The sequence below is a fragment of the Gambusia affinis genome, linkage group LG08 (assembly GCF_019740435.1).
Source record: "Gambusia affinis linkage group LG08, SWU_Gaff_1.0, whole genome shotgun sequence".
In the NCBI taxonomy this organism is placed as follows: Eukaryota; Metazoa; Chordata; class Actinopteri; order Cyprinodontiformes; family Poeciliidae; genus Gambusia; species Gambusia affinis.
The window spans coordinates 25,663,141-25,690,402 of record NC_057875.1 but is presented as its reverse complement, the minus strand read 5'-3'; the positions used below and the strand labels follow the sequence as shown (position 1 = coordinate 25,690,402).

The 27,262-nt window shown below is 40.8% G+C and overlaps 1 protein-coding gene across 3 annotated transcripts in view; it reads right to left on the bottom strand.

Annotated features, from left to right (window-relative positions):
- The window catches only part of LOC122835349 (transcription factor SOX-6-like), a 143,918-nt gene that overhangs the window by 115,947 nt on the left and 709 nt on the right, over window positions 1-27,262 (bottom strand). For 2 of the 3 annotated variants that reach the window (XM_044124351.1, XM_044124352.1), the window contains exon 2: window positions 5,591-5,661. The exons of the other annotated variant lie outside the window; for it this stretch is intronic. The gene's annotated coding sequence lies outside the window, so the exon portion shown is untranslated. The remainder of the gene's footprint in view (window positions 1-5,590; window positions 5,662-27,262) is intronic. 3 annotated transcript variants of the gene reach the window in all.

Genomic DNA, 27,262 nt, shown 5'->3' with positions numbered 1-27,262 from the left:
TCTGCCTAAAGCCGCAGCAGTCTCAGAACAGACAAAAGGCGCTCATCTCCAGGAAGCCGCTGCCGCTGCCTGCGGTTTTGGCGAGGAGAGCAGAGGGAGAGAAGAGAAGAAGGGGGGAAAAAGTGACTCAGCCCCACGGCTTCGCTTCTCGTCTCTGCCGACTCCGGGATAAACGGAGGTAAGAGAGCGCAGGGGGAGATAATATTTAGAGCAGACCTCGTTTCAAGGGCAATAGAAGAGAGAAAGTGGGTATGAGCTTGGGTGGTTTGGAAGCCGCAAGGGTTGATCTATACTGTTACTGGCAGAGGGCCTCGCACCAGTGGCTCCTGTATGAGCAAAGAGGAACTGCTGCCGGGCCCGGCCCGGCCCAGCCCTGATCGGACCCGGCCGCCCTCGCCACTGCAGCTCCGCTGGCCTCTTAAGTGAACCAGATGGGCCTCAGATGAGACACTGATGTGGCATGAGAGAGCAAAACACCAGCATGCATGTAAGGATACACACAAATAAGCTGGTACCGACACAGCCTGACAAACCACCAAATCCATAACACAAAACATATAATCTGCTGCTTCGCCACAGCACGTCACCAAACTTCAGAACTACCGCCCCCCGCACCCCCAAACTTACTAAATAAAAAAAAGAAAACTTAATGGTATCTGCTGTAGACTTAAATATATAACTCACAAACATGGTTTATTTTTTCCCCCATTTGCACCTTTTATACACACTCAATATCTGCGTGGGTTTGGGGCTTTAAATCATTTTAACTCTTCAACTTTTTTAGGGTGGAACAATTACACAACTTACAACTTTATTTGGCTTTTGAAAGCAAGAGTTGGATGCACAAATTTGAGTTAATTGTGGATTTTGTATAATCCACACAGGTTTAAAATGACACTTAGCAGCTCAAATGTATAAATCCAAACCTCAAGAAGGTTTGGACAAATGTTCCTCAGCACGTTGCAAAGAAACTATAGACTGAAGTTATTATCTTTATTATAGCTACAACTACTTATCAGGCTTCAATCTGGGTGTAGTGAACATATTTGGTTCATTCATTTCTATAAAGACTTTACTCATCTGACCCAACGTATCACTTACAACAAAATGAAATTGATCAGGATGTTCAAAACTCACCCAGGAACCAGGATGACTAAAATCAGGGAATTTTAAGAAGTAGCTCAAAGTCATAATTTGAGACATCAAGGAAACGTACAGAAAGAGCCAACTGTGGAGGAATTATACCAGGGATGAAGAAGATCATAAGTTTCAAGCACAAGAACATTTGGACAGATGAATGTCTGGATAGAGCAAATGTACTAAATTCATTTACATAGTTCAATTCCACAACGATCTACTGTAACACACCACACACTACAGGATGATCACAAGCGACAATCTTAGTACGACCAAAGTTCTAAGATTGTCTTAAGGGGAAAATGTTTGTGTGAACTATTGCATCAGGTAGTCGATGTTCCATCTTCTCTATTTAAATCTAATGATTACTGAAGGGCAATGTGGTACACAGACTTCATAATCTGCACTCTTTTGGTTGAATCCAGTATTTATTTACACTTTGTTTTTATTCAAGTGCATCTTTGTTAATGGAGACTGAGAATCCATTTTATTTTTGTTTTTGGTTGTTTTGTTTGTTTTATCAGTTCCAGTGTTAAGTGTTCTTTTGAAAATAAAGTGTATCTATCTTTGGCAGGAAATCCCATGCATTATTACATCATTTCCATTAAATCAGTGTAAAAAGGTCTTCAAATAATATTAAACATCAATAATTTTTGAGACAATTAATCGCTCAGCAAAATTTGTTATTGTGACAGGCCTAGTTGAGTGTTGTCGCTTTTGCCGTCATCTGTTTGGGCAGCAGGATCACATCCAGAGACTTAACTCAACGACCTGATAAAGAAGGCTGGTTCTGTTTTGGTTTCGTTCCAGGGACGACTGTAGAACCTCTACAGGTGACGAAGCAAAGGATTTTATGTAAAAATTAAGAACATTACGGATAACCGCTAGCATCCTCTTCATGTGACTGTCATACAACAACAGTGTCCTCCCTCATAGGCTTCATCAAAACACACTGGAACACAGACTGCTACAGGAGAACGTCACACAGCCATCAGAATCAACAATAACCCCTTTGAAGAAAATTTTGCAATATGCATTACAACATTTAATTTTTTTATGTGATTAACAAAATATTTTTGTACTGAATTATTCTAAACAGGAAGATGGTTGTACAAAATTACTAAAATGATAGCATTCATCATTCATAATGACAGTATGTAAACTGACTGGCCATGTAAAACCCAGCTGGCCTGAAAATGACAGGAAACACACGGCTAACTGCACAGAAACAACACGAAATTGTGTTACATTACTAACTGGAGCAAAGTGAAGTTCACATACAAAGATGAAGCAAAAAGAAAGAAAGAAAAACAAACAAACAAGGAAATTGTTTCGCGGAAGCCAAACAGGCAACCTCAGTGAGTTCATTAGCTATTAACTAATTAGCTTTCAAGCTATCTCAACAACCGCTAGCTATCTGTTTATGTTTTTAACTTCTCACACATGTGCCATTAGTTCAGTTAGTTAAATAAGGGCTTTGATTTTACAAGCATCAGCTGCTTTCCGCGGCTTTTCAGAATTAGGATGGTTCTCCTGAAATCCAGGTCAGTAAATACAAAGCTACTGATCCACTTAAGAAGCATTTAGCCTTAGATCAGGATTTGATCTTATTCTTCTTTTTCAACATTAAACCTCCTTTTGAGACACAAATTGAGCTCTGACTCTCCACCGTCTGAAGATAAGCACATTGTGAACTTGCTTCAGATTTTATGAAGTGACGAAAACCGCAGTAAGTGCGGTCTCTAATTGTGCTAATTCTCCATCGCGTGGCACCGTTTTTTCCATCTCAAACGCCCCCAAAACAAAGACGCCATAAATTGTTTCTGTCACAACATCAAGACTGTAATTTTGTTAGGAGAATCCACTCCCTCCTCTAAGCTCTTTCTTATGCTATGGTATGAAAATGTGATTACTGTTAACACAGTAATCACATTTAAAAAAAAAAGGCATGTTAGTACAATTTCAAGTTTGCTAGAAGAACTGATGCAGTTAAGGGAGATTGATAGAATTAAGTTACTTTGTTCTGCAGTTTTTCATGTTTTTCCAGAATTTTAAATGCAGGTTTCCTTCAAGTTCAAGCTCTTAAAGCCGTAGTGTGTAGTGACGCTACACATTACAAATATACTTTTTTACACATTTGTTGAGACTGTCACTATGTTGTGACAGTATGGTATGAGACAGATAATCTGCGGAAAAAAAACAGCTTTTCTGCCTTTGCCCAGTGCTAACTAGAAACAACCAATCAGAGTCAGAGAGCGTGTCTATATGCTGCCAATCACTCTCCGTATGTTGCAGTTCATCCACCTCTCCTCCCCTGCTCTCTGCTCTGCTGCTGCTAGCAGAGTTGTTGCATTTAGCAGCGAGTACATGAGGGTTGAGTGACAGCGCTAAGACCCACCTCCTGGCTCTGATTGGTTGGTTTTGGTCAGGAGCGGTGCATTTCTTCAGATGGCAACAGTAGCTCAGGGAGGAGACGGAGAAAATAATATATCTCAAAACATATTGACACAACATGGTGACAGTTTGAACAAATAAGGAAAAAACTATTTTTTTTATAAAAGTTACATACTGCAGCTTTAAGTACTAACCTCTCAAAGATTTTATAACATTGACACCCATGTTCTGAACAGAGATTGGGTGTTGGCAGTGAGATTTAGGAGGTAAACTAAGACATCTCTCTACCCAGTTACTCTGATTCATCCCAAGATGTCCCAAACCAGAAGAAATACACTTTTCCCTAAGAAAAACAATCCTGAGTAGAAAACTCTTCAGGGCAAGGTATCCTATCCAGACTCCCAAACTGACTCCTTTTCAGAGCAGCAACTCTTCACCCCTTCTCTAAAGGAGCGCTCAAATACTCCACTGAAGACTGAACACTGCCTAAAGACTGTAGACGGAAGCTACCCCTGCATTTCATAGACAACTGCTTCTCATTTTTGATGTTCAGCTCATAGAAACAAACAAGAACAAATGTGACGCAGCAAATAAGTCACGTCCTTTTGCACAGGCATGAACATCTAGTCAGTCAGTTGGTTGCAGTTTTAGGGTGTAAAAGATTTTATGCCTCAATAGTCTGGTCCAATCTCCAGATCTTGCAAACCCAGATTATGAGACTACATAGATGACAAATTCTCTTTGAAGATGAGCCTCCCTCTAAAGCAGCAGAATTCAAAGTAGTATTGCACCCGGACTTTTCCTGCCCTCCGATTCTGAGATGCCAGGAAGAATCAAACAGAACACTTGTTGACCTGGCCGTGACACGACTCAAGGGCCACCAGAGAGTGCCTTAATAAGTATTCTTAAACACGGAGGGGGATTAGCCAGATGGCCAGATCACTCTTTTCTCCAACCTCTCCTCATCAGAAGATTTCCAGTGTTTCCCGACCCTGCTGAAACCGTTGGGATTGGCTTCATTTAGGCTAGTGTTACCGACAGCACTATTTGACTCCAGATATAATCTTTATAGCTTACAGAGAGAAAGTCCATTAAAAGGCAAACTGTAGGGTCCCAGTGCTGAAAGGTTCCTGGAGTGATGCCTGCAAGAGCCTTTAAAGAAAAAAAAAAGGACCCATTTCTTCACTAAAGTGAAAGCAGCTATTGAGGGCGCTCAGAGGAGAACACTGCTCAAAGTGGCGCTCTACATTCGCTGTGAGACAAATCAAAAGCGTTTAGTATGAGACAGTGGTGGTAGTGGTGGGAGGACATGCACGGGTGTGCTAAAGTTTTGTTAAATGGAGTACAAGTTGTTTACTGTAGCAGGAGACTTTATTGACTTCCATCTAGTGTAGTTTCTCTGTTTGTGTTAGGATAGGCCCATGGGCTAAACAAAACATGTTCTTTAGTCTGCTCAGTTCTACTTCAAGCTCGTTTCCGAATGAAGTTTCAGGTTTTATTCGGGGCTGCAGCTTCTCAACGTTTACACTCGCACGTCAAAACTGTACATCTGTACATCTTCGAAAAGCAGAAGTGGAGCCTTGTGCACAACAAACAAAAATACAGTAAGTGGTTTCTGAAAAATAAGTTAACAACAACAACAAAAAAAAACACACGTGTCTATTCTAGCACAAAAAAAGCACAAAAAGAAATGCGCCCCTTTTAAGAAGGTGAGAAAAGGTCCAAAAAAAGTCAAGAGTAAAGACAGACATTTTATCGACTATCATTAATTTCCGCTGCTCCATTTGTAAAACATATCTTCCATTACATTAAGAACAAGCTGTGCTCTTCACAAGGAACATCAGTCTTGAGAAATTTAGTGACTATGCCAGAAAAGATCCTAAACACACACACACACACGCACACAGACACAACAGCTGCACTAAAAAATTATTTTCCAAATGATTTCCAAAATCATTTGGAAATTGAAAGCTTATCCAAAGTGCCAAACAGTGGCACGGAAAAGCTGGGAAGGAAGATGGACAGAGGAAACAGTTTGGGGAGGATAAAGGGAACTTACAGAGATACGAGACTTTCAGCTCCAACACCCTCGTCTCACTTGTGGTCGACTTTAAAACTCATGAACGTTGCCTGAAAAACAGAGAAAACTGCATTTTAACGCAGCGACTCAAGCGTCACACATCAAAATGTCTGTCCTTTGTCATCACAGAGTTCCCTCGCAGGGTACGCATTCACCCAAATGATGACGAAGGAAAGCCATGAGATTCTACACACTAGCCATTATTTCACACTGGTGACCTACAAACTGAGCTCCGATAAAGTCTACAAACTCAAAGTGGAAAAACTTTCAGCCCACCTGAGAGGCCCTTGCGGCCGATGTTCAAAAACGAACAGAGGACCAGTGTGAAGTTCACAGCGGAGCAAACAGAGGATCAGTGTGTTTCCTTCACATCGCTTTCATTGAACAAACAGCATCACGTACTCTCATACCACGCAAGGTCTAACAAACAACGGGATTTTTGTACGCCCCTTTGAAGTTGTAAAAAATTGGCCGCAATGCTTCTTAACGCAGTAAGCGGTGCCTGATGTTTACCTTTAAGAACCGATTCCAGGGTTCTGATCGTTCGGACAGCTCTCTGTTCTTCAGCGGGCCGGCCTGAACAAACCATTTTGACTGGGTGGTTTGATCTGGCGTCAGCCTCAATTTGGTCTCGCACGCTCACGCCGCAAGCAGGCGTTGATGAAGCAGGAGGTCACAGAAAACAAATAACATCAAAGAGGTCAAAACAGCCAACAAGGTTCTTTGAAAGCGCCGCGACACGGAACGACCCGAAAAGAGTGGCCCCAAATTGAAGAAGGATGGAAGATAGCCTTAATTGATAGTGGGAGGTCAGTAATATAAGAAATACAGAGGTGAACAAGATAACGAGGAACTTCATGGAGTGGAAAAAAGAAAGCAATACGTGCTCCAACAGAACTTGGCCTCATGACAGCTCCTAAATGCGGCATCTAAGTTGTGCAAAAAGGGCAATAGAAACATGCCTTTGATTCCAAAATTTGAGGCTAATTGAGAACAATAAATAAAAAAGCAAACTCTGGGCATGTATGATCTTTTATTCATGTCCATAGTCAACCAAATGATTTTCTCTTGCATTTTTTCTTTCTCTCAGGGCACTATAAAGCTTGCACAAAGAAGTGCAGATAATAATGATAAATCATCTGCAAAGAAACCCCAATATATACACACACACACACACACAAACACACCCACACACACGAGTCTGCAACACACAAGTTTAAGACGCAGCTCCTTTTCGTTTATGTCCGACTGAATTCAAGGATTCAAAAGTCTCTTGCAATCGGCTGACTGTGGGACGGATTCGCCAGATCCCAGTTCACACTCCGCAGCTCCCGCTGACCCGTCTGAACACGTTTCACGCGACTGCTGAACCAGTTCCTCTCTTTCCCCTCCATTTCACGCCCGCTAGTCTGCAAATAGCAGGTCCAACACCTGGGGAATGCTGGGTAATCAGAGAGACAGCTGGCTGCCTCAGAGGTGCCTCAAAACATGCATACCTGGTTAATATGCAAAGTCAATGGAAGCTTGTGTAGGAGCCAAACTTTTTGAGCATTTAAGTATAAACTTGGATCCATAAAAGCTGCCAGTACTTGGATACGAGCTGCAGGTAAGGAGAAGTATCAGCGGGGGGTTTGTGACTTTAGGTTCTTTGTCAATTTTTTGGGATGTGCATGAAAAATGGCCATATGATTGTTAGGAAACGCTGAACGTGGCAGCGCCAAGCCGCATGCTGCGGCTTCTGGTTTCAATGGTGTTTTCACACCTGATAGTCTGGTAGATTTGGTTAGGATGGGAACCAAAGTCGCAACATTTGTTACATTTTACATTGGTGCCGTTCGGTTTCACACTGCAATTTGTCAATCGAACCAAAAACCTTTTGAGCAACCTGTTCCCCTCCACACCTCTGGTGGCGCTGCACCAATAACCGCTGACGGAAATGACACGAAAAACCTGAGCAGAAAAAACTGAATGCAACTTCCTTCTTCACAAAATGGAAACACTACTCTCCTGCGTTTGTTTTGGTTGTGTTTAACCAGAATTCTCTGTGCACTTCCTGGTTTTGGTACCCTTGGCTTTCACATACACAATTGAGAGTTCACTTTGACCCAATAGAGACATAGGTTTATAGGAGGACCACAGTTCTTTTGTGCATTCACACCTCCCCGAATGAACCAGACTATAAAAAGTTTACTTTAAGCATCCTGTTATGAGGTCATTTTAAGTTTATCAAGTTATGCATTCAAGGATACAACAAGTACACTCATCTATGTACAATAATGGTGTACTAGGCATACACTTGTGGTTTACATTTTAGTTTACTGAAGTATATTTAAAGTATGCCACAAGTATGCTTATAAAAGGAATTAGAAGTTGATTAATAAAGTCAAGTCAAACGTTTCCATGTTTCTGGTGTGCAGAAGTAATGAAACTCCGCAATCTTGAACATGCAAGTTTGTAACAGATAATATATCAAGACAAATGCGTGAAGTGAAAACCTTACTCTGCCATAGTAAATGTAGCATGAGTCAATGACTTAACCAAGATATTAGACTATTCTTGAATTTATCAAGTATAGTTTATAAAAACTTTACTTCAAGTAAACTGCCTCATTTTAAGCATAAAATAAGTATGCTTGTAGTACACTAGAATTAACTGCTTTTTGCTAACGGTGGGTAAAAACTGGTAACAATGCAGAAAAGAGAATCGTCTCTTAGAAAGGCCACGATGTGGGGCGTGCTGTGGTGGCGTAGGGGATAGCGCAACCCACATTTGGAGGCCTTGAGTCCTCGACGCGGCCGTCGCGGGTTCGATTCCCGGACCCGACTGACGTTTGCCGCGTGTCATCCTCCCTCACCTTCCCCCTTTCCTGTCAGCCTACTGTCATATGAGGGACACTAGAGCCCACAAAAAGACCCCCGAGAGGGGTAAAAAAAAAAAAAGAAAGGCCACAATGTGCCGTGGTGGGATTACAGATGGTACAGGTGAGGTGACGACAAACAGTTGTTTGTTCACAGCAGGGTCTGCCCCCGAGCAATGAATGCACACACTGAAACAACCAAATATGCATTAAATGTCATCCTGTTGCAGCTGTCAGCGCCACTTGTGCAGAAGGAGACACTCTGGGGGAAGAACAATGGAACTCTATCAGACAGAGGCTACTTCAATAAGCGGGCCGCAGCGTGTGGCTCGGCGCTGCCACGTTCGTTTCCAAATAATCATATGGCCAATTAAACCAAAATGAGCTTCACTTGACCCATAAATGATGAGCTTATAGCATGTGCCGTCTCTCAGACGGCCGCTGGTAACGTCGAACATCAAATATTCTTATTTAGCTCAGTTTTTTTCTTTTTCTCTTTCTGTCTCTCTCTCTCTCTCTGAGGGGGCCCATAAGCAAGCAACACACTTCCAATAAACGGTTACACATTTCACACCATGAAACTGTCTTTTATTGCACAGGCTTCTGATTTTTTTTACTTTCTTTTTTTGTTAACCAAACCTCATACCCCGCCAACTTTGAAGACATTAGCGTTTCGCAAAAATGAGTTTCTAAAATGTATTATTTTCCAACAGAGACATTTTGGAGACAATTTGCGCTGGACATCCATCAGTTGCTTATTTGATTTCTTGTTTGTTTCAGTTCTTGAAGAGTAGCAGCCTAAATGCCAAGGACATATTGGTAAAGGAATAGCTCATAAACTTGTTTTAAGAGAGCCTGGAGGAAAAAAAAAATTATTTACTGCGGTTCTGTAGCAACAAATCAAACCCAATCTTTCCGCCAATAAACTTTATACTTCTGTCAATTCACCAGAAATTCAAACTGGGAGTGGCGACCACAAGGATTTTTAACGCTATCAGAGGCTTTTTATTTATTTTTTTTTGATTGGGTGTTGGTACTGTTGGTCACCTTTTGCTGCTGATAGGGAGCTAAAAGCCCAGAGACAACCACTGCACACCCTTATAGGTCACATTAGACCAATGTTTCCCAACCCTGGTCCTCAAGGCTCACTGTCCTACATGTTTTATGTGTCTGATTCAACTGATTGCAGTTCAGCAAACGCCTGTTAATCAATCATCAATTGAAATCAGCTGGACTGAAGCAAGGAGAAACCTAAAACATGCAGGGCAGTGAGTCTGGAGGACCAGGGTTGGAAAACAGTGCATCAGGGCATAAAATTTGATTCTGTTTCTGTTGAAGACTTTGTGTACTGGTGCTGATTAAAAAAGTCTGAACACCAACCAATGAGTGCAGGAATGTAGGAGCAAAATTGCTTCCTGGGAAGGCTATCTAGGACTTATATGCAGATTTAACAAGTATGAATGAGGAAATGTTAATGCAGTGTTTTGTTTTATTTCTTTGTTTACTTCCTCTTGACCAGTTCTGTTAACTAGCTGAACATTATAGTTAGTGTTACTAAAAGCTAGGGGTGTCACTGCTGAGCTAAACGCGTTAATTTTAACGTTACCAGTCCCCTTTCCTTTTTTTTTTTTTTGCATACTAAAGTCTTGAGCCAAAATTTTTGTGTTTGCGTATTTCTGGCACATTCATAAATCTGACACACAAGCAACATCCACAAACTGGGGTTTAAATCTTGCTTCAAAACACAATCTCATGGCAGACTGGATAAGGAGAAGCCTAAAATAGCACCTCAATGCTAACCGTGTTGCAGCAAAAAAAGACAGCCCTACAACGAATATCAGCATTCACAGTCCACGTTTATAAAACTGTTTTTTTGTTGTTGTTTTTCAAAGACGTTACATGACCAGTTGTGATATAAAACACCAAAAAACCTAATTTAAATCCACAACTGTTACTATGTTGTATGAGCACAGCAGCCATTCTGGTGACCCAACTAGCTGCTCTACAACATTTCACGTCATAATTCCAGCTTTAGCAGAACAAAGGACTCATCATAACGTCCGATCACGTAGACCAGGGCTGCCCAAAATCGGTCCTGGAGGGCCGGGATCCTGCATGGTTTAGTTCTCGCTCCCTGGTTTAACGCGCCTGGATCCAATGATGGATCATTAGAGGCCTAAGAAGAACACTGACTTGCTGAAAAGGTTGTTGGTACCACCAGGGAGAGAGCGAAAACATGCAGGATGCCGGTTTCGCTCTGACTTTCAGGGGTCCGACTTTCGGGACCCCTGACGTAGTCGGTGAAGTAATGGCTCTGCTGCCAACTTGTCTTAGCAGAAGTTAAAAATGAAAACTTTGAAATTGCTCCACGTCTAAATCTTGGTTTGGCAAACAATCTGTCATTCTGGCTCCATGGCACTACGGAAAACGAGAAGTTTTTCATTTCAGTGAGTTCCTTTCTGGTCAGGTAAAGGATAAGCAAGCTACATCAGTTGACATATGTGTTAACAGAAAGTGTGTTTAACGTCCCATCTGAGGGATGCTCAAAATACAATAGTTAAAAAAAAGAAGCTTACCATCGCAAGTTCTCATTTAAATTGACTTTTCAAGCTTGCCAATTGTTTTACCGTCAAGAAATGATTCAGACGATAATGTCTCCTGATTACATCCAATAAAAAAAATGACCTTGTTGAAGGTATGAAAGAGGCTTGTTCAAACTGCTATAGAGGGCTTTTAAACAGAGGGATCAGACGAGAGCGAGTCTGAATGAATGAAACACTTTAACTTTCCCTTCGCAAACAACCGGGGCGGCGAGGGGAGGGGGACACTGCGGAAGCTTAAGTGACAATATGTATTCTCTCCCAAGTTGCTGCGAACATAAAATTTTGCTAAAGCGAAGGGTGGAAACGGGATGAGGGGTGAGAGGGACGAAAGGGGCAAGTGGCGGCACATACATCTAAACCTCGCGGCTCCGCTCGCTACCCTTAAGAGATTACATTCTGCTGCTCGCCATTGTCCGACTCCTTCAAGACAAAGCCTGTTCCACTGTGCAAACAGCACGCCTTGGAAAAGATTGTAAAAACAAGAGGTGAATGTCAAAGGCAAAAAAAGTGAATAGGATCTCTCCCTTCTTTTGTCGAACGAGTGAGGTATGCACAAACACATCACTGCATGACAGAAAAGAAAGGAAGGCCTTGTGAAGGAAGGCGCTGGAAAAAAGTTGGAGCGTCTTTGCGATGAAAAGGCCAATACCGTGAGAAGTTGCCTGCCTGACTCTTAGGTCTATAGAAAAGAAGAAGAAGAAGAAAAAAAAAACTCCATAAGTATTTAAATGAAAGACCTCCAGGAATACCGGAGGGGTATGGGCTGGGGGAGGGGGCATTTCGTTCGAGACAAACATGAGGAACGACGGAACGACGCCCTACGGCTGCCAAGAACGTTAAAAGGTTGTAAAGCGGCATCGGGGCCACGCCGCGAAAAATAAATACATAAAATGAGTGCAAAGAAAAATAAGACAACGGGAACAAACGAACGTCTTCGCTCAGATACGGCGAATTGAAAGAAGGAAGAAGCGCCGACTCTCTCGCTTAGCTTTTCCGGGGTCTAAAGTCAACCCGGTCGCAACCCCAACAAGGCTTTAACTGTCGGGGGGCAATTAATAAGGGGAGACCTCGCTCCCCTCCGCGCCTCCCTCCACGTCCCATTCTTTAATTTACAAGGCCAGCGCCAGCCTGTAATTAATTGCTGTGTGCATAAATGTAAATGAGTCCACTGGGGAAAGCCGAGGGAAGGAGGAGGAAGAAAAAAAAAAAAAAAAACGGCTGTCAGGCCAATATTCCAGCGGGGAACAATTTGCGAGAGAGGGAAATGATTTAGAGGACGGAGCACAAATCTGCTGCTCGGTGAAACACGGAGAGGCCGAACACGAGGGGAGACTTGTTGAGATGAAGAAGGTGGTCGACACGAATGATTTAAAAAGAACATTTGGAAAAGAAAAAAACGTGCACACCGCTGATAAATATCGCTTGTTTTATTTAAGACTTTTTTTCTTCCTACTTTTGTCTTTCAGCCCCAATGTCTGAACACGACTTTTTCTTTGTTAAATCCAACAGATGTTTCTGCTGCCATTTCTAATTTCTTCGCGTCACTCTGTGTCCACAGTGATATATTTTTTGACGTTCATATTTCACCGCGCTGCGACGTTGAGTTTGATCCAATCATTTATAGTGAAGCTGGGATTTTCTTGTTTCTTTACACTCACTGCTTTTCCCAAGTCCTTTCACCGGAAAATTCACAACTAAATAAAAGGAAAGTCTGGGAAAAATGCCCCGATTTGAAATCAAAATTGAGTCCCTCAGCATGTTTGGCTGGCAGTGAACTTTTTTCTGTTATTATTTTGTGACTATGTTTCCAGAAATTTTAATAGATATTCAAAGAAGAATTCATTCACTAAGCAAATAAGACATTCCCAGCGAAATTAGCAGGTTAGAAGACAACAAATTGCAGGTAGTCATGTGAGAAAAGCCTTTAATATGTTTCGAGCATTTTCAAATGATTAAAATCAACATGACTTTTCTCATTTCCTTTCGCTCGCTTCAAAATAAAAAAGAACATTTAAGAAAACGCAAATCCCTCTCGCTTCGCCCTTTAATGTCTTGCCTTGCCTTGGAGTTTCACTGCTCCAAAAAAAATGTATAAAAAAAAAAACAGAAAAAAAAATCAAAGAGTGGAAAGCCACAGGAATGTGTAATCGTTCATTGTGCCTGCACAATAGCGGCCGTCATTCATAAATTCCAGCCACAAAAAGCCACCTCTTCACTCTGTTTGTCAAGACCGCCGCGAGAACAAACAGCTACGGAAACCACTGTGACTCGAGATGTAAAGGAAGCACATGAGACGTCCTCGAGGTAGGGAGGTTGGAGCAGCGACACCTAAACACACACGCATACACACACAGCACCAATCACAATAGCGTCTTTATGGAATAAGCTCCTTTTCACCAAAGTGCTTTACAAAAGTAAATGAGATTATTTATTTTATTTTTTTCCTAAAGCAGGCCTCCAGCAATAACAATTGACATCACAGACCGGCCTAAATATGTTCCCCTTACTTAACAGGGGAGACCCAGAATGAGCTTCTTGAGATCGAGACCGAGCGGCATGCTGAGGCAGCAGTTTTTTTTCTCCCCCCCCCTTTCCTGCATCGGCAGGAACGACGGACTTCGAACGCGGTGGCAGAGGGCCATTTTATTTGGCTACGCACCAGCCGTAAGCTGAGACGGATGAATTGCCTCTTAAAGAACTGTTGAGGGACCGACCCGATTCCACCGTTTAAACCATTGTAGACTCAACAACGTAACTGTTTTTCTCCTTAATACGGAGCCTCGCAAAAGCACTCACACTTTTTGTTGCGTCACAGCCGCAGACCCGGAGGGATTTTATCGAGGTTCTCTGTCACAGACCAACACCAGGTGACTGTAAACTTCAAAATTATATTTTTACAGATTAAAAGCTGAAAAGGTATGTCTTGCTTTTTATATTTAGCATCCCCAGATCAGCAGAATTAACTCTGTAGTCTAGCTCCTAATTAACTGGATATATAGTTCTTGACTTTGACTAGGCCATTTTAAGACATACAGTGAAAGCTTCTAGATTGTTCCATCATACCTATGGCTGCAGCAGATTTTCCTCCAGGATTGTTCTGCGTTTAGCTCCATTCATCTTCCATCAACTCTGACCTGCTCAAGACAAACATCTCCTTATCATGATGATGCCACCGTTTTGTTTTAAAGTTCTCGTTTCCTCTGGGATTTTCTCAAAACAGCTGGATTTCACATAGCTTTACAAAAACTATTAAGTTACCCCAATGCTATTTTGAAAAGTAAAATAAAATTAGATATATAATTTTATATATATATATATATATATATATATATATATATATACACACACAAGATCAGTTTGAGAAAGGTTTTTGAATCAAACCAGAACAAATACGCCGCTCAGCGCAAAGCTAAATCAGACTGCTTCAAAACTACTGTTTAACTTCCTGTTTAACTGAGATCCTTTAAAATGCCACGTTCGAAAATAAAGTTGATAAAACATCAAGCAAGACGATGGATACATTGGCGCATTATTTTTCACAGACTGTAAATGCATAGGGTCATAAATCTCCGTTTTCCCATGTACACGCAAACACAAATGCAGAGATTTCTCAAATCTCTGCTTTGGTTGGAGTTTTTATAAATAATCGTTTTTAGCCAAAACATATATAAAAACAAAAATATTTCTTTTGTCCCAGGTATCCAGGTACGTGTGCACTACGCCTAAACTACACACAGGTGGGCACTGTTTATTAATTAGATTGTGCAGAATTTCATTTAGGGGCATCAGAGTAGTGGCAGGCTGAATTCAAATGTATTTACCTGTGATGAATATTTCCTCCTACTTCACAATGATGCACTATTAATTTTAAGAAGTTTTGAATATCGTCCTGAGACTTTCATACAACAACAAAGTCTTCAGTCAGAGGCTGAAACAGAGACCGCTGGAGGAGATTCTTTGTCCCTACAGCCATCAGCATCTACAACAACTCTGAAGAATCTTGATCAATATGAGTTACATTTAATTTCCCTTTGGGATCAATAAAGTGTTAGACAAATGCAGCAAAATCACAATAACTACAGTCCACAACTTGCGTGAAACTATGTGAAACGCTCACACCCAAGTGTATTCTGGTCAGTGAGACGCTGCGGGGAAAATGTCAGAAGGCCGAAACCTGAGGTCCGAGTCCAGTCAGCTGGACACTCGAGCTGTGGCATCCCCTCCCTCATCACGGAGTGACAAACATGGCCGCTCTGCACTGTGCCACATGCAAAGTAAGCAGGAACCGGGACGGTGAAGGGTGTGAAGTGTGTGTTCTGTCTGCAGCATCTCAGGACACACGGCACAAATCGGATGTGCAGCTCTCATAGCGTCACGCTGCTGCTACGTTTCTATTCTGGGCCCACCTCGCTTTTATTTCCTCCACATCTGTCTCTTCTCCCTCGCCACCGATCATAACGATGACATCGACTACAGGCAGCTTTACGGCCAAGACGCCATGGCGACGCCCCGCGCGGACAAGCTGGCGGACGACCAGTTGCATCAGGGCTTCTACTCGGCGGGCGAGAGCCGTGTCATCCCTGGGCGTCTCCACTTCACCACAGGATCGTTTCAGAGGACTCGCACTGAAAATACAGCGACCACGCCCTACTATGCCGAACCACTGTCAAGGGACAATTAGCCAGGCTTCTTCTGACCCATCTGAGTTTATCTTTGGAACTTTAAACCTGCCAGATGCATCTTCATTCATGCAAAGTTACAGAACAAGCCAGCCAGATCTAGAGAAACTCATCCATGCGTTTATCTTCAGTCGTATTGATTATTGTAACGACGTCTTCACAGGTCTGTCCAACAAATCAATCAAACAGCTGCAGCTGATCCAGAATGCTGCTGCTTGCGTTCTCACTAAAACCAGGAAGATAGAGCACATAACACCAGTTTTAAAGTCTCTCCACTGGCTCCCTGTAGCTCAAAGAATAGACTTTAAAATACTGTTGTTAGTTTATAAATCACTGAATGGTTTAGCACCACAGTACATTAAAGATCTGCTGCTGTTGTATCAACCTTCCAGAGCTCTCAGGTCTACTGGTTCTGGTTCTGCTCTGCATCCCCAGAACCAGAACCAAACAAGAAGAAGCGGCATTTAGCATCTATGCACCACAAATCTGGAACAAACTTCCAGAAAACTGTAAAACAGCTGAAACACTGACTTCCTTTAAATCTCAACTAAAAACCCACTTGTTTAAAAAATTGATTTGATATGATTTGAACAATTACAAATTGCCTTGCTGATGCTAGAATACTATTTAATTAATCAAACGGCCTAAAGAAGAAGATGATGCAGTTTGTTGACGTGTGGTAAACTGCTCGTAGCAAAACATGTAAAGATTACATTTTGAAATGCTTTTTGCTAAGTGGTTTCACAGAAAGACATGACAGCCGTCTGCCATCCTATGAGTCAGATCAGAGGTTTACAAGGATACAAGAACAATTAGCTTCTGGGACACTAGACAGAAAAAATGAGGGATGGCCTAGGACTTTTGTTCAGAGCTAAATATTTGTTGCATTATTGCTGATGTCTGGGAGGAGAAAGTAAACATTGTTTATAAAAACAATAAATTTTATCCTATTTAAATAAGTATGTTTTTTAAGTTCATTCCAGCAATCAGTAAACAGCACCATGGAGCCGGTTCTGATCTCGCTATGGAACTGCTTCACTGGAAATAAAAAGAAAACAAAAACCCTGTTCTGATGCCGTCAGGGTGAGCAGGAGGTTGAAGGTTTGCAGCATGTAGAGAGTTTTAGACAACAGGAAGTGACATGTTGAGTTTTGGGGCAATGTGGCTTTGGATTTTATGCCACATGTCTCTGGATGCTTTTAAAAGGTTTCTTTAATTTTTTTTGCCTTTTTTACATTTTGTCATATTACAACCAAAAAATTTATTTTATTGGAATTTTATGCCAAAATATCAGGGGTTTTTTTTTTTGGTTTTTTTTTTTACAAATGCAAGTCTGAAATATGGTACACATATTTCTACTTAGCCCCGTTAACTCTGATACCCCTAATTTTTTTAATGAATAATTAAAACCAATTAAAAATATATATATCAGTTACTAAAACTTAAACATTAAATTTTGACATTTTAAAGTTCAAGTTGACTGAGGCTTTATGCTCAGAATTTTTAGATAAACTAAATCAGTGGAAGATTGCCTGGTGGAGTGGGGCTTTTTCCCAATCCACAGTGCTTTTCCTGCATTCACCCAGCTAAAGCACAGCGTTTGCTCCATCCAAATGATTCCAGAAAAGCTCAGCAGGACAGAAAGGCTTTTTGTTGAAAACAATTGTTTTACTACGTCTTGAAGTTTAAATGACCTTAAACATCAAGTTTCCCTTCAGACTTTAAACGCAACAGCTGCTACAGGATCTGATTCACAGGTATTATCACCTCAGATCAGCTTATGAAGTGCTCATCGAGAGCTAGAGCAAATAATTTCTATTGTTTGTTTTAACCTACAGGGCGTGCCACAAGGGTGGGGTTGATATGTCGTGACAATACAGATGTAAGCAGCCTGGCAGGCTAAGAAAAGAGAGCTGGTGTATCTTCAACACTTTTAGTCAATTGTAAAAACTTTCAGGTATCCATATTCTCTTCTCTATGGAACCCCACCCCTTTGTTTTTTTAACAACGCCACATTATCCACGAGATGTTTGCTAACGACGCCCACTTTTCAATATTGACAAGACACACTATGTAATTTAAGAACTGTCTTTTCAAACTGTTTAAATCATTTTATTTTTTTTATTTTTACCCCTCTAGGGGGTCTTTTGTGGGCTCTAGTGTCCCTTATATGACATTAGGCTGACAGGAAAGAGGAAGAGAGAGGGGGGAAGACATGTGGCAAATGTCGCCGGGTCCGGGAATCGAACCCACGACGGCCGCGTCAAGGACTCAAGGCCTCCAAATGTGGGCCACACTATCCCCTACGCCACCACGGCACGCCCCGTTTAAATCATTTCTGATACATTTTTGAAAATTAACTTAAACATAAATCATCATTTTTCTCCAGGTGTTTGGGGATTATCTTGTTTTTTTCCCCACCCCAAACAATGTCCCTTGTAAGCACAAAGTTCAGTTTTTTATTTCTGAACAATAAAAACCAGGCATGTTGACTCAGATTGAATAAGACAATATCAACACACAGGTCACATGATATTTCAGACTAAATCAAGCAGCGGTACAAGACCTTGTGTTCTCCATTTAGTTATTTAAATACTTCAAATCATCCAGTTGTCCATTTTTTAACGCTAATGCCGTTAGCTTTCACGTTAATGTCTGTTTAGCTGCTTATTGGTCGTAAAAAAGCCATATCTAATTGAGTTTAGAGCTTAAATTGCGACCATCTGAATGATTTTAAGGTGAATCGGCAAGAAAAGGAAGAAAGATGAGTTTTAAAAAAACGTCCTTGTGTTTCTGTAAAATCACCAGAAGGAGAGCGGTCGCTTAAGACTCCGTCACCGCTGCTGTGTTTGCAGTCCACGGCTGCTGACTGACAACGAAAGGCTCCCTGGAGCAGTTGTGTCAGTCACCTGGTCACTTTCTAGTCTTGGTAGAAATTAAAATAAAGAAACAAATAAAAGAGTCAGCCCCGTGATTGACTGGAGTCAAACAGGCTGACCACAGCACTTTAAGCCTGCGATTTATGACATTAATATTCAGGAAGTGACAGACTTTTTTTTTTCTAGGATTCAATCGTTCACGTTTAGTCTTGGTATTTGCCTCTGCTGAAGACTGCAATCCTTTTATACATTAGATACAATCTCTTTCAATGATAGAATCACACGCTTCATCAATTCCAGGATTGATGAAGCGTGAGCAGTAGCCCAGGGCGCCAAGTTCTGGGGGACCCTAAAAAATTTGTTTTAATATTTTTACATGTATTATAAACACTGCATCTCATATTAAAGTCATGGAATCAATTTTTTATATTATTTAAAAATTTTTATTAATTTATTCTACACTCATATTTGAAAATTAGCATCTTTTTGGGTCCAACATTGAGTCATCTGCCAGATGTTTTAGGGTGTTTTCACACTTGGCTGCTGCAGTTTGCTTTCACGACACATCAAACCCTTTTAACAGCCTGTTCACCTCCTCACCTGTGATGGCGCTGCACCAAGAACCACTGAAGGAAACGCCATGAAACCTCTGAAGAAGGCAACTTCCTTCTTCACGAAATGTACACAAAGTTGGAGAATCGTCAGATTTTAGCGGTTGTAGAATTTCAGTTTCTTTCTTTGGCAAAAGGCCAAAAGCCATTTGGCTACAAATACAACCAAAACAAAAATGCATGTTTGTTTTGGTTGTATTTACCCAGAATTCCCTACGCTATAGTTAGCCTCATGCTTTTGGAGAGGTCACCGATTCGCTTAGCACAGAAATATGTATTTGAATCGCGCCAGAGTTCACTGCAACGGAACCGAAAGCTAGGTTTGTAGGCGGACCAGAGTTCAATTACGCGTTCACACCTCTCCAAACAAACCAGCTAGGCAAACAAACTGGAATTTTATTAAAGTGGAATAAACCCTATACCAACCATCCAACAATTCATACCTGCTAATGTAATGATCTCTAATTTGGAAAAAATAATAAGACATTTCCTCTGTGATCCAGCCCAGGGCCCCTTATTCTTCTAGATCCGGCCCTGCATGGGAGTAAAGGACACACACCAGAGCCAGAATTCTGCTCTTTTAGATGCATTTAAGCAAAGAAGTAATCAATTAGATTTGCTTGTGTAAGCAGTGATGAGTAGGAACTTATCAAGGTAATCACTTCTAAATGCAACATTCAAGAATTAAAGAGGGATCAGATTTTTTTTTTCCAAGCGCTTCATGAGTGTTTGGTGAAAAAAAAAAGGTGAAATTATGATTAAATTAACTATTCACACAGACAGAAATGTCATTATTTTCTATAATTGAGAAAAATCTGTTGAGCAAATAGGAATTTTTTTATGCATTTACATCTGCTATAAATGGCTTTCTCTATTTTGTCATTTTTGAAGAAAAAAAAAAGAATGTGAGCTAAATAATGTTTCCACTGTTTTAAGTGCTATATGAGGAATTAATCAGCATTTAGAAATGTCCTTCAATGTTCCTCCATCGCATTTTCACTTCTAACAGAAAAGAATCATTTAAAAATAGTTGGCACAAACAAAGATCCCGTTTTTCTTTTTTGCAGAATTTTATCTTTGTCGAAAGGCGCTTAAACCAAATTAGAGGAATTTTCCTTTGTCCTGCTACTTCAGCTATTGGGTTAGTTTCTCTGGCACCAGATCGCTGTGCTGTGCTGTGCGTCGGTGCAGAGCAAGAGGAGTTTTTCCACTCCGAGCTGCAGGATCTTTTAGTGCCGAGTGAAAATTTACTGGAGCACAAAAACAGCACTGTAAACAAATGATTCCAGATTAGTGCAAAATTAGAAAATAAAGTGAATCAGTTTGTGATAAATGCTGACTTGAACTACTTTTGATTTCCCTCTGGCTTTAAAATGCACAGATGGAATATGAACAGTCGATCGCTGCAGCGCTGTGGTTCTTAAACATCGTTAGCCATTTTCAGCAGAAAGTTTAGCAGATATGAAACAAATTCAATATTTATATGGAGATTATTTTACTTCTGAAGTTGGATCTGGGAACCAAATCAAGCCCAATTTGGTGGAATACTAGAGAATGTTGTGTTATCTTTTCTCCACCTTCAGCCAAACGGTAACGCTGCAGACGCCTATTATCTTTGATTCCACAGGTGGTCAGCATCTTCTATTTCACTCATCTTCGCTTCCTTTAGAAGAAAAACAAATTTGGCAGTTTAGAAACATTCCAGCTTCTGAAAAACGCGACCGATCAGGGCGTGAAAAGTAAAAGAGCTCCCGTTATCGTTTCTGTGACAGCAACTGTGTTTTGAAACTGCAGACAGCAAGCAGAGAACAGCTTGATAGCCTGACTAATCAAACTGCCAATATTAGCCTGTTAACAGGGATGGACACAGACACTAGGAGGTACTAGAGCACCCACTCCTTTTTCCTGTGGACCAAAACAGTACCCTTCTGAAATCTTTTTTTTGTTTTGTTTTTCCCCACAGTTTCTGCATTTCGATTGACCAAATGATTGCACGATTTACCATTTCAAAAATAAATTTGATTAATGGGAACAAGACAATTTTGAAATTGGATGAGGGGTTTTTTTTGTTGTTGTTGTATTAAAATTGGTTTATTTGGCAAAACTGCAATGGAAACACTTTTTTTACGAGTCACGGGATCAACAACCAGATGTTGCCGCTGGCGAATACCACAAAGAAGAAGACGACAGGAAGTAGTTGGAGGATAATACGAGTAATGACTTATTTACATGTGATTTTTGATTGCGTTTGTTATTTAATGGAGACGCTGCAATTGTGAAATTGTGTTTTTTCGACAGTAGCGCAATATTGACAAAGTTTTGCACACATTTGCAATGTACACAAATGTAGTGTGTGGGCAAAGCTAGTATTTCTAGATTTAAAAGTCTAGATTACCAGTGCTCCACACATCTGTAATTGCACTGAATTGCGCATTTATTTGATAACTCTGCACTGTGTGCTGTATTTACGTACAACACACTTAAACACACCAAGATCTTCACAAGCTCGGTCATACATGTAAAAACAACCTTCATTTGTTCAATCGGTGCAGTTAGGAATCCAACAGCCAATGGAAATAAATATTAAAGAAACTCAAACTTAAAAAGAAAAAGCTTGATCAAACATGTTAAAAATAAACTGCAACAAAGCTTCTTTCAAATGGTTCAAAAAGTGCAATTAGGAGTTCTAAATATAAAAGTCATAAATAATAAAGCATGACATCACTCAGAGCACAAAGCATAGAATTGGACTGACTAGATCTGCCCAATGGATCGGCCACATCGTCATCAACGATGTCTGATATAGAATTTTTTTCAATATCCGGACCGATACAGATATTAATATCGGATATCTAATATATCTCTAATACATAGCACTGTTTTTAGTTGTTTTTAGTTGTTTTTTTAGATCAATCAAAATGTTCCAGGAGATCCTGTTCGCTTTAAATTTTGCATGGATGGCGTGAAAACATGCCAATTTTACTCACAGTTCTCAAATTTTGCTGTTGGCTGACGTCAGCGATGCACTTACTGCACACACACACACTCATTTACCCAAGGAAGAGGGGAAGGAAGGTCAAAGGTGAAAGACGGATGAACAAGTGTGAGGCAAGCGAGGAACTCCAAAGCGTTTCATTCTTTGGACTCGGACAGTGTGGGAAGGAGGCAGGTGCCGCAAAAACAAATTCACAACCAAAACACACCAAAATAAAAAGAGAAGAAGTGTGGGGGAAGAGAGGGGCTTTGGGGCCCAAATGTGTCTTTTTTTTCCCTCCACCCTGGAGGGGGAAAAAATGCTGCACACACAGCTTTCTCAGAGCTGCGGGACACGGAGCAGTGTGTCTGTGTAGAGGGACGTCACGCGTTCCTCCATCAACAAAGAAAACACAAAAGACAGGAAAGTCCTCACACACACCTGCGACGGCTTTCGTGGCTGAAAAAAAAAGACCGACGGGGGCATCCGCCAGCGCGCTCCGAGCGCTCGTTCTCCGGGGACCCCGAGTTTTCTTCTTCTTCTTCTTTTTCTTCTTCTTCAGCAGCAGCACTGCAATTTGGGTGTGCCGTTGGGGCCGGAGATAAGTATAGGCTGACTAATATGCACTTAGGATCCCGGGGAAGAAATACTTAGGGCTAAATGTTTAATTTGTGTTTGTACAACACATGTCCAATTTCAGAGAGGGGTGGGGTGGGGGAGAACAGCGGGGGGCCCGGTGAATCTCTCATAGAGCCCCGACAACAAATAATTAAGGCTCTCCGGATCGAGGCCACAGGCTTAAAGCGGTGAAGTTGAATGACATCTTGGGCAAAAAGAAGAAGAAAAAAAAAAAAAACATCTGGAAGCGTTTAAACCCGCAACACGGTGCAGGTACAGTCTTCATCGCGGAGATACGGGGGCGGAGGAGGGGAGGAGGCCGGTCTCTCGCTCTTCCTCCCCGACCGCAACCCGAGAGCCGCTCCGCGTTCCAATGAATCATTCCGGCGAAATGAAATCCGTTCAGAAGAAGAAAAAAACCAAAACAACAACACTTTTTTGTTTTTTTTCCACGCCAGAGCAAATGAACATTTCTGGCCGGTTTAAAGATGGCTCCATGTATGTTTCAACGCTGCCACAACGGGAGGATCATGAATCTGAAAATGCAGCGTGAAATCAGACAGTTGTTTTTAGAAATGACCTGGTGATGAAACGAAGGCCCGGAGGCTGAGATGTTATGTTCAACCGAGACGGACAGTTTGAAAGGATTTTAATACAAAAAGGAAACTTAGTAAATCATTAAGACATTTGAAAGTAACAAATCAGTCATTTTAATGTCAAATCTCTTCAAAATGTCTTGCTTTTTAATTTGCATTTGAGGATTTGATAACTTGCTGAGCTTTACAAGTCCCATACGAATCCACTTTTGGAAACTTTCTGGATGCATCCCTCTACAGCAGGAAGACATTTTTTTATATTTATGTTTAGACTGGAAGTGACACTTCTTTGAAAATGAGGCATCATATAGAGAACAAGTTATTTAGACTCACAGTGAGTTGCATAAACTCAAAGTTTTAACCCTGAAACCGTTAAAAGAAAGAAATAAAGTCTATTTTGGTTCTTCAATATGAAATATATGTGCAGTCACATTCATTTAGTAAGTCATAATTTCATTGTCTGTAAATAGAAAATTTTCATAATTAACAATAAGTGTCTTTCAAACATCTGAAGTTAATCTATATAATGTGCTTCAATTAGTGATAAAGGTTTCTGGAATACATGAACTTTTGAGTAATATTCGATTTAATACAATCAGCTATTATTTACCAATTGACACAATTGATTGAACAAGATTTTTTTTATTATATCATAATTAATAAATAAGTTAGTACATCAGTAAACAGTGTTTAAATCATATTTAAAAATCTCGTATTTATAGGAAAAGAAATCCTGCTCCTGGGACGGTTCTGGTCATCAGCTTTTATCATCGCGTTTATCATATCGTTCATTACTTATCGCGATAAATTCATGATAAGATCATTTTCATTTACCGCTTTCACAATAAATTCAAATTAATGATCTTCGACTGCCCCCAAAATGTTCAATGAAAGCATCAATAAATATCAATCATTTTAATGTTTCATCTAATTTGATTTACTGAATGATTTCAACTAACCATTCAGTAACTGAATGATTAGATTCAGTTACTGTGTGCAGTTTAATAGTGACACAAATCACTTCTTTGGGTGACAGTTGTCCTAAAGAAACATATTATTAGTATTTGAGTGTCTATGATTGCTGTTCTCCTTAAGAAGTAGTAAAAATAATAGTTGTAATCGCTATCAAAAGAATATCATGATACACAGTTATGTATAAAATCCAAAACAGCGCCGGATTCAGGAAAATAAGGGCCCCTGGGCAGGAGCCAGTTTTGGTGCCCTATCTCAGAAAAAAAATAATAAAAAAAATAATCTTTTACTCATGCAGAGTACAGATGATTAGGTAGGCCTTAGACTACTGTAGGTACAAATTGGTTAGTTTAAAAGGTCTATGTATGATTTAAAAAATAAGATAATTTTTTAATATTTAAGTACAGCTTATATTAATAAAATGCCATTTTAAATTAATTAAAACAAATTTATAAAAAAATAAATAAATAAATAAAAAAAAGATCCCATGACTTAAACGTGAGGTGCAATGTTTGTAAATGCACACACAAACTATTTTGGGTTTCCGCCCAGTACTTGCCGCCCTGGGCTACTGCCCCTCATAACCCTTGTCTAAAGTCAGGCTCAGGTCATGACCCAGTTCTGGATCGTTTCGTGTTGAACTCCTGCAAAGGCGCTCTGGAGGAGCTACAGGAGCCCCCCCACCCCCGGCCAGAGGCCCCTGACGTATGTTCAACAGCCTTTCAATGGACCACACAGGCCTGATCACTTGTTGGTTCCCACAGAGGAGGAAGAAGAGTGGCAGTGGAGGCAGTAAAGAGGCAGATGGGGGTGGTGGGTGGGGGACAGCAGGTCTCCCCCCTCGGAACAATGTGCTGAATCGGCAGCCTATATATAAGTCTGCCATTTGGACGCTCTAATGCCACTTTACCTTATGAGGGAAGTTCAGCCTGCAGCACCTGCTGCAAACAAAATGCCACAGGAGAGCGGGCCAGATTGTTTTTCACAGACACTCTCACTTACAACAGAGGTGTGCATGCTGGAGGGTAGGGGGGGGGAGTCAATGGGAGGGTGGGTATCTATAAATTGTTCTACCAGAGTCCAAACAATTAAACAACTTGTTGGGAATGGTGATTTACTGAGACAGCGAGGGGGGCAGGCCTGAACAGGGCAGCAGTAGGGAGGAGGAGGAGGTGAGGGGTGGGGGGCAATTACAAGTCTGAAAAGAAAAAGAAGAGAAAAAAAAAAAAGGGGGGGGGGGTAGAGGGTGGTTTGATGCGCACGAAATGAAAAGAAAAGAAAGGATGAGCTGGAAGCATTCAGCGGGTAAATCCTGGGAAATGGAGCATTCTCACCCAACTTCCACAAGTGATTAAAACCGCCGGGATGAGGAGTCAGTGACACGGCTGTCCAGACCTGCGTTCTGGGTTTTTTGGGGGGTTTTTTGGCTCTTTTAAAAACTCATTGTTGCCTTTCATGCGTGAGCTCCCTCTCTCTTTCTCCTTCTCTCTATTTCGCTCTGTTACTTTGAAAGCTTCTTATCTGCGGGCGGCCAGAGGCTTATCTCGGAGGTGTAGTGCCTCTGAACACGGGGAACACCCTCCAAGTGCCTTTATCGCGCATTTTCCACCGCCACGCCGTGCGCCTTGTCCTCCCATACCCCCTTTTCCCTCCCCACACTGTCCTGTCCCATCATCCTTACAGTAAACTCCAGGGGCCAAAGCCTCTTCCTCCTCCTCCTCTTTGTCCTCCTCACAGGAGCCGGGCTGAAAGCCGGACGATCATGGGATTAGAAGCTCAAGTTCAAACTGTCGGATTTCAGCCCCATTGTGGGGGTTTGTTGTGGCTTTTTATTGTTTTACTTTCTGATCACCTCAAGAGTTAAAACCGGAAAAAATTTGAACTGAGAGACAATAAAAAACGCGCGGGGTCAAACCTGCGTGACCTCCCGCAAGATGGAAGCCTTCATTTCTCTCTGTGTATTCCAGATGATTAAGAAAGTTTTTGGAAAGCGAGGATAAGAATACGAATACATGATACACTGCAACAAATAAATACAAACACACACTCTAGCTTAAATTTTATATCTCTTCATAAACCGTTCTTTTTGTGTGTTTTTTCCCCAAAACAAACTATATATATGTATATAAATATATATTTTATTTTTTATTATTGATATAGTTTCTAAAATTCTCAAATAAGCTGCTGTTATATGGGGTGTTACGTTTGATTTTTAATGTATCGTTATGGAGATTTTTCTTGAGAGTTTTGTGTCCAAAGTCACTAGAATCAATCTGAGCTTGTGCCAAAAGAAGTAGTCCTAAAAACTAAATGAACTTAATCTGATCTTTAGTTATTTTTATAGTAATAATAATAATAATAATAATAATAATAATAATAATAATAATAATAATGATGACAATAAGTCACAGCAGATGAATTTTTTTTCCCCCTGCAACAAATGTTGTGAAGGAATTTAGACAGCACTGCAGCCCATTTATTTCTGCTTCTAATAAATAATAAGCAAAACATAATAATAAAAAATACAATAAAATAAAAAAAACTAAAGGGTTTGTTGGTGTTTGTGGACGTAGTTAAGGCTGAAAATGAACTCTCCAGCTGCCAACCTTTAATTCGGGCTGCTGTTCGGTTAGTTTCCGCTCATATCTGTGCGGTTTGGATCCGCTTTTTTTTTATACGATTGTTTCTGTTTAAGAGTTCGCCGACTGGAATGAAAAGTCACGCAAATGAACACCCTTCTGTTTTTATTACTAATGTTATTATTTTAAAAAGGAGAACGCGTTTTAAACTGTTAATCACGAGAGACTTTTTTCTTTTACGACGAATTCCTGGCGGAAAGGTTTTGGGAGTTGAAGTAAGCTG